This window comes from Homalodisca vitripennis, unplaced genomic scaffold, assembly GCF_021130785.1.
Source record: "Homalodisca vitripennis isolate AUS2020 unplaced genomic scaffold, UT_GWSS_2.1 ScUCBcl_4347;HRSCAF=10476, whole genome shotgun sequence".
NCBI classification, from domain to species: domain Eukaryota; kingdom Metazoa; phylum Arthropoda; class Insecta; order Hemiptera; family Cicadellidae; genus Homalodisca; species Homalodisca vitripennis.
The window spans coordinates 1-7,719 of record NW_025780462.1 but is presented as its reverse complement, the minus strand read 5'-3'; positions in this window follow the sequence as shown (position 1 = coordinate 7,719).

The following is a 7,719-nucleotide window of genomic DNA, read 5'->3' as shown; positions in this document are numbered from 1 at the left end:
ATAATGTTCATTACGGTATAAATATACTAAACTATAATAATTTCATTAATTTAAAACATTTCGTTAAGTCCAAAAAATTTTAGATATTATAGTTTCTTTTATTTGTTCTTATTTTCTTATTATATAAATTTATCGGTATAATAAATGATTTTTTAATTTGTCTTGTAGTTCTGTGGCAATAATATTTAGTTGTTTTAAAATTTAAGCTATTATAAATAAATAACATTGTGCATGTGTAATCGATTACGTTTACAAAAATATAATAAAACGTTTCAAGGATTAGAATCTATCAAACTTTACCGTATAAATATAATTAGTTTCTACATAAAATGCTATTCAATTTTCTTTAAAAATGTAAACCTATTATGTTTCTTTAAAGTGTAATGTATACAGAAATCCTAATATTTGTTTTATATATCATGGACATAATAGTGATGTTAAAAATTCTACGCGTATATTGTATTTAAGAATTTACTGTATTTTTTCAAAAACCTTTCAGCTCAATTTAATTAAATTTATTATTAGGTCTAATCCTTCAAATACTACATAGCAGAGGTTATCCAATCACCGTGAGGGTATCAACAGTAGAATATCCGCCCTTTGTGGTTTAACCTAACTACCGTGATGTTAATTAGGTGTGCAGTGAAACAGCACGTGTGTGCCAACCTACCGAACAAATTTTATTATTAAATTAAGTTTAGTAAATATTTTCATAGAATTGATATGTACGTATTTGAGATTAAGTTTAATATTTATAAGGTTCATAAGAGAGTGGGCTAAAATTTCTTTTTACCATATCCGTTTACTTCTACGATAATACTTACTATATTTACCATAATAAGACACAAGAATTTGAACTAAATGTTTGCCGTAGCAATAGTGTTTCTGTTTATTTCAAAATCCATGAAAATTACGTAATTTATTAACCCTTTACTGCATCGTTTACCTTATATGAACCATCCACTTATTATTTTTTTTTTTGTGTTCAAAAATGTCTTTTAAAGTCTTGAATGCATGAAATTCCACATCTGGCACTACCAGCTCAGTTAAGAGCTTTCAGATTTTACCACTAGGTTGCAGCACCGTTGCTTCCTTCCACTCAGCACATGGTGACACTCCTAATGTAAACTTAACCTATAAATACCTGATTCTTAAGTGTGTAAAACAAGTTCATTGTGAGTTTTGATAAAAAAGACCAACATATTCACCTTATATAAGGTATGTAGATCATATTGAACCTATTTAAAGTTATATTGCTGTTTTCTTACGTTTATAAAATGTTTATTTTTCAAATGGTCCAAATATGGACCATCATGCAATAGGCTTAAAACTGACCAATTTTTTGATTGGATCATATTTGTGCTATTATGCACTTAAGTCATTTAATATGAAAAAAGTTTCTTATTTGTCCATATATAAACAAATGTTGTAACATTAGTCTTTCAAGTTAAACTAAGTGTTTTCTTCTTTTTTTAGATATAGACGAGTTTTTGAATACTGATGATATTCTTGATGCGTTGCTATCCTTATCTGACTATAGTGAAGACTTGGACGATGTGGGACGCTGATCCAGACTTTGAGGTAAGCAGTGATGAAGAACGCCAAGAAAAATTACAACCTGTTTATACTAAACTGGATCCTTCGCAAGATACTGATTCATCGAGCGATGAAGATGAAAATCAAGTGCACAGCCAGGTACGTCTGGTACATCTAGTAATCCTTGTATGAAGACCAAACCTAAAAAACCTAATCTTTGTATGAAAAAATGTGCTAGTCAAACTAAAAAAAATACAGTGGGAACAAAAACCTAAACAAAAACCTGTGAAAGAAAAGAATAAGCCGGGAATTCCTTGGGTTGATGCAAGTATTTTACCTAAAAAAATGCCGTTTGACAAAGCAAATGAGAAGCTGTCTCAAGAAAATTATGGACCTAGAAAACTCCATATGCTTTTTTTAAATATTTCTTTGATGATAAGTTATTGAAAAATATTGTTCAAGAGTCAAACTTATTTTTTAACTCAAAAAGACCCTAACACCACAAAGAGCATCACTGTTCTTGAACTGCAAAAGTTTTTATGAATAGTAATAATGATGTCAATAGTGAGACTGCCAAACGTTCGAAGCTACTGGAAAGAGTCGATTGGGAATTCTGCTGTTATTTAAACCATGGGGGTAAATAAATTTGAATTTATAAGGAGCGCTATCCATTTTAGTGACAACCTAAAAGCAATTCCTAGGGGTGAGCCAGGGCATGATCGCCTTTACAAATTAAGACCTCTTGTTGAGGAGCTACAATCAAAATTTAAGTCAGTCGCTCTCGAGCAAATGCTTTGCGTTGATGAGCAAATGTGTGCTACAAAGGCCAAAAACTACCTTAGACAATATCTACCTAAAAAACCACACAAGTGGGGGTACAAAGTTTATGTTTTAAGTGGGGTCAGCGGTTTTGCCTACAATTTTGAAATTTACACGGGCCAAGAAAATGACGAAAGTCGAAGACTTCCAGGTGAACCAGATCTCGGGTAATGCGCCCATGTAGTAGTTCGCCTGTCACGATGCATTTCACCACAAAATCACCAGCTTTACATGGACAACTTTTATACTACTGTACCACTTGTTGTTCATCTGGCTAAAAGGAATGTTCATGCACTTGGAACCGTCATGAGGGATAGAGTTCCAGGAAACAACCTGCCTTCACCTTCAGAATTTCAAGCAAAAGAACGTGGATTTTCAACTGAAAAATGTGCAAAAGTTGAAGAGGTTGTCGGCAAGACAACAAGTGTGTCAATTCTAATTTCCTCCTTTGTGGGGATTGGTAAACAGGACAAGGTTGGAAGGTACTGCAAAAAAACAAGAAGCATCAAAGAAATAAACTGTCCACAAGTAGTTAACACCTATAACCAACACATGGGAGGAGTTGACAAAATCAACTCCATCCTTGGGCGGTACAAAATACGAATGAAAACAAGAAAGTGGTACATGAGACTTTTTTATCACCTACTGGACGTAACGATGTGTTACAGCTGGTTGCTGTACCAAAGAGTCTGCAAAGAAAAAAGGCAAAGTCACTCTGCCATTGGCAGAGTTTAGGGAAACAGTGGCATTGACAATGTGCAAACTAGGTGCAAAACAACCTCTAAAAACGAGGAAGACCAAGCACTGAGTTGGATGTGGCTCTCCAATCTAAAGCTAAAAAGCCACATGTTTCTGCCATTCCTTCAAAAGATGTAAGAAAAGACGAGACAGGGCACTCGCCTATCTGGAGTGACTCTAGGTTGAGGTGCAAATTGCCTAACTGCCAGAGTAGAAGCTTTGTGAAGTGTTCTAAGTGCAATCTAACTTTGTGCCTCAATAAGGACAACAACTGTTTTTAAAAATTTCACACCATTTAAATACACATGATAGAGTTCATCAGAGTTGATTTCTCATTGCATTTAATTCAATAACAATAAGTAAAACTTTTAATTAGGTCTATAATTCTATATAATTTAGTCATCTTTTTGTCAACACAACTTATATTTGTCAATTAAAACTTTTTTAAGAACAAACTGGACTATTATTACTGCCATTTGTACAATTTTATACTATTAGTCAAATGCATAATGGTACATATATGGCTTTACTGAAAATTTGGACTTGTTCCTTTAATTGCATGAGGCGCCATATCTGAGCCAACAGCAAAAAACATTAAAAAAGCATGTTAAAATTGAAAAAAAAATGTTTACTATTTTTTTGGCTAAACAGATTGTATAAGGACCACATGGTATTTATTTTAGCAATTAAAAATCATGCAGTAAAGGGTTAATCACCATTATGTTCTCGTTAAAGAGCTCATATAAATTCGAAAGTAGATATGCGTGATTAGTTAGATCGGAATTATGAATTTTGGGCATAATCAGCACAAATATTCAACAGAATACTGTCCCATACAATAGTAACAATTTGCTTGAACTGCTTGTTTAAATTCAAGCAGTGTCTACATTAGCTCTTGAAAGAAATGGATTAAAGCCAGGAAAAATATGGTAAACTGAAACAACCACTATTGCTAAATGTTTATACATTAGGTTCATTAAATTAATTTATAACTGTACAAAATCTAACCTTGAAACACTTTGACATAATATTTCCTCCGCATTACCATTTAGAACAAACTTAAGGTAAACGTTAAATTAAATACATAGAAAACGAAACAATTGAGTATTGTAAATAAATTTTGTTTTTGATAAAACAATGTCATTGATTATTACTTACTGCCCGTCGTATGTTAAAAATGTTGAAACTACACTAGTTATCATCTAACAATAACAGTGAAATATTTACGAAAAATATAATTCATATACGTCTAACTGAAATTGCATACATGTATGTTGAAACCAAACTTTTGGCCGAATTTAAATGTATACCATGCTGAAGAAAATATTTATACAACTATTTTAGTTAACTTTACTAAAAAGCGCACAATGGTAAATTTATTTTACATTGGACTCACATAAATCACAAATATTTTTATTCTGCTTGTGCCAAATGAAGCTTTACGATAATATCTGTTATGGAATATTACAGTTTACTATACTGGTAAGAAAAGCTTGTAGAATACTGTAATATGAAACTTATAAGCCAATTTTGGTTTCAAATTTTATATTTAATAAATAGTAAAATATCCATTTTTAAAAATCTGTTGTTTACTTATATAAATATATGTTTAATTTATTGTTAATTTAAAATGGCAACAAGGTTGAAATTATATTAGATATCTATTAAAATGATGAATTTTACTTTTGATTATAAGAGTAACGTAACACACAAAGCTGCTTTAGGGATTGCCCATGCCACGTTGTCTAGAGATCTCTTTTGATCAGTTACATGAAAGGTATGCAATATAATTTCCTTGATTTCCAATTCTATCTGAATGAACTAATACATATTTACCGACACTTCAATTGATTTATAGGCCTAATAATGGGCAGTAAATCTGGATCATTTTGGTCTGTGGTAGAAAGCTCTACTCATATGAAATGTTTTATCGATTAAATTTAAGTCTTCATTACAAAAACCTGAACTTATATTGGTAGGATATCGTAGCTTCTCCAAGAATAAATGATACTAGAGTATAAATTTAGTTATATTAAAGCAGGAACTAGCTATGCGTACACTAGAATTGACGAAATGTGAGAATTGACTGATGCTAGAAATTGCTAAGCGGGAAATGACACCGGCTAGACGGAGCATATTAACCAGGAAGTATTGCATCACACAGGAAAAACGTATAAATGAACTGTGGTTATGTAGAAAGTAACCACCCACAGTTGAGTCTTTAAGGCAGTTACTACTTCAAACAGTAAAGGATATTACAGGATAAATAGAGGCTCGTTGTGGCTTTATTAGATACTGAAAGATATATTTTCTTTTGCAATCTTCCAACTTTAAATACTTTTATGAATCCCTCTCTAGTTAATTTTTCTATCAATATGGTTCGTTTGCATTGATTTTGTTTTAGGCAATATGAAATGTTTAGTGTAAAGTTTGTTATGCAAAATTCATATTAAGAGTACATTAATTTTAGTTAGGATGGCTGTTTTGGGAATAATTGAAGGTTTGTACATTGTTTGTGCTATATCATGTCCTGTAGTTGTCATGTAAAATTGAAAAATAAATAAATTATATATATACAAGAAAATTATTGAAACTAGTAAACTTTAATGATTTTTAATATAGTTTGCAGTACATGGTATTGCAAACATTATTTTTTAGGTTAACTAAGCTTTATGGTAAGTGTTTAAACTAATTACTATAAGTAACATGATTTTCCAAATATTACGTGGATATACTGTTGATTCGGTATTCAGTGAAAACTCTAACGTTGGTTTTGTTTGTTGCCCGTATGGAAGGACAATTTACCTAGCTTGTTTAAAGCACAGTAACTATTATTAAGGCTCGTTATTGAGGTATAGGGTGTACTTAATAAAACACTAGTACGAGAATAGAATAAACCTCAAGCACGGCGAACTGACGATCCTTTAAATGTGGTTTTTATTTAAGTGGAATGTTGCAAATAAGCTTTTCTTCTCTATATAGTTTACTTGAATTTGTAATTAAATTTTTTGTTAGTCCAAATCGTTTAGACGTTTGAAGAAATACTCATTTGCAGAGTCAAAATGGACGGCTGTTTAAGAATTAAGTTCATTATTCATAGATACAGGAAAAAGGTGTTTAATATTTTAGACACCCATATTCTTTGAAAATTTGGAGCAAAATTGGTAAATAATATTGTTTTAGTGATAAAAAACCCAAGCAAATGTGTTACACTAAAATTAATTTTAATAAAACTTAAAAAATAAGTCCACATTCCTAGTTACAAAAATTGTGCTACAGTAATTAACATGGTTAAAAAACTATAAAATGGACTACGTGCAGAGGTGTTAAATATAAGGATTTGTTAATAAACTCCTGTTTATGAATGATGAGGTGAATAAAACTAGATTATGACTTTAAAATATTTTATATATTCCATAAAATAAAAGAGTATATAAATCGGAAGCTATTACAAATCCGCTACTTATTTAAGTATGTAATAATCATCGGTTCAAAGTTTGTATAAATAGTAGTACTAAGTTTAAAGTTTGAAGATGATTAGTCATGTTATGAGTTATGTAAAACATTTTTTCCTCTTTTAAAACAGTATCAACTAATTGATCAACTTTATTCTCCTTTTTAATATTTGTTTGTGAATTTTGGCGTTTTACTAACATCATCAAATCATCTGGGTTTACTCTAAATTTCAAAAAAGGTTTGCTTTTATTTACTGAGAAAAGATTTAAATTATAAACGTAGGTGGAGGTCTTACTTCATTCAATGTGGGTCTGCTTTGATAGCAAACTATGTTTTTATTATCAGTATAAGACATAAGTTGACATGGTAAGGAATTTTGAAAGCCTTTTTCACTTATTTATCTATTTATACGTATTTCTTAGGATTTATGTTCTACAATCTTTGAATCACCTACTTTTGTGAAATATCATGAGTACACATCTATAACAGCACAGTCATCAATACAATAACCTAAAAATCTCTTGGAACTTAGCCCCGGTTTCACTAGCAGCTAGGTAGAGCTAATCCTTACTTATTCTTGTGGCTGAAAATTTGAACAATTTAGGACTATTATTTACTGATATTCCACAATTCATATTATTCACATATTCATACTTTTATTACAATAGTTTTTTGGCACTTCGCTTCATTTAAATATTAAACTCTACATTTCTTCAAATTTTAACATGCTAAAATAAACATTTACTTTACTGAAAATAATACTAGTTGAAATGAAATTTCAATGCAAACTAAAAGAGTTTTGTGGTAAACGAGATATTTATCAGCCGTATATGAGTGGAGTGATCATATTCTTAAAAGCACTTTAAGCGTTTTTCCAAACGATCAAAACTATTCGTGTAACATGTGTTCTGTTTTACTTTTAAAAATATTTTTGGTAAGAGACACCTCTACCTCACTCAGAGGAAAAATAGAACATGGACGTGCCATATCTTGTAAGTTCCTCATCACAAAACACAGTAGAGTAAATGCCTTATATTTTTTTAAGCAAAACACAAAAGTAGTAAAATGTTATGGATCTAAAGCTAGGTTACATACAAATTAACGTAGATAAATTTCTTAGATAGTGTCACAGAAAACTATACTATACTTTATAAAAAATTTTAGGGAATT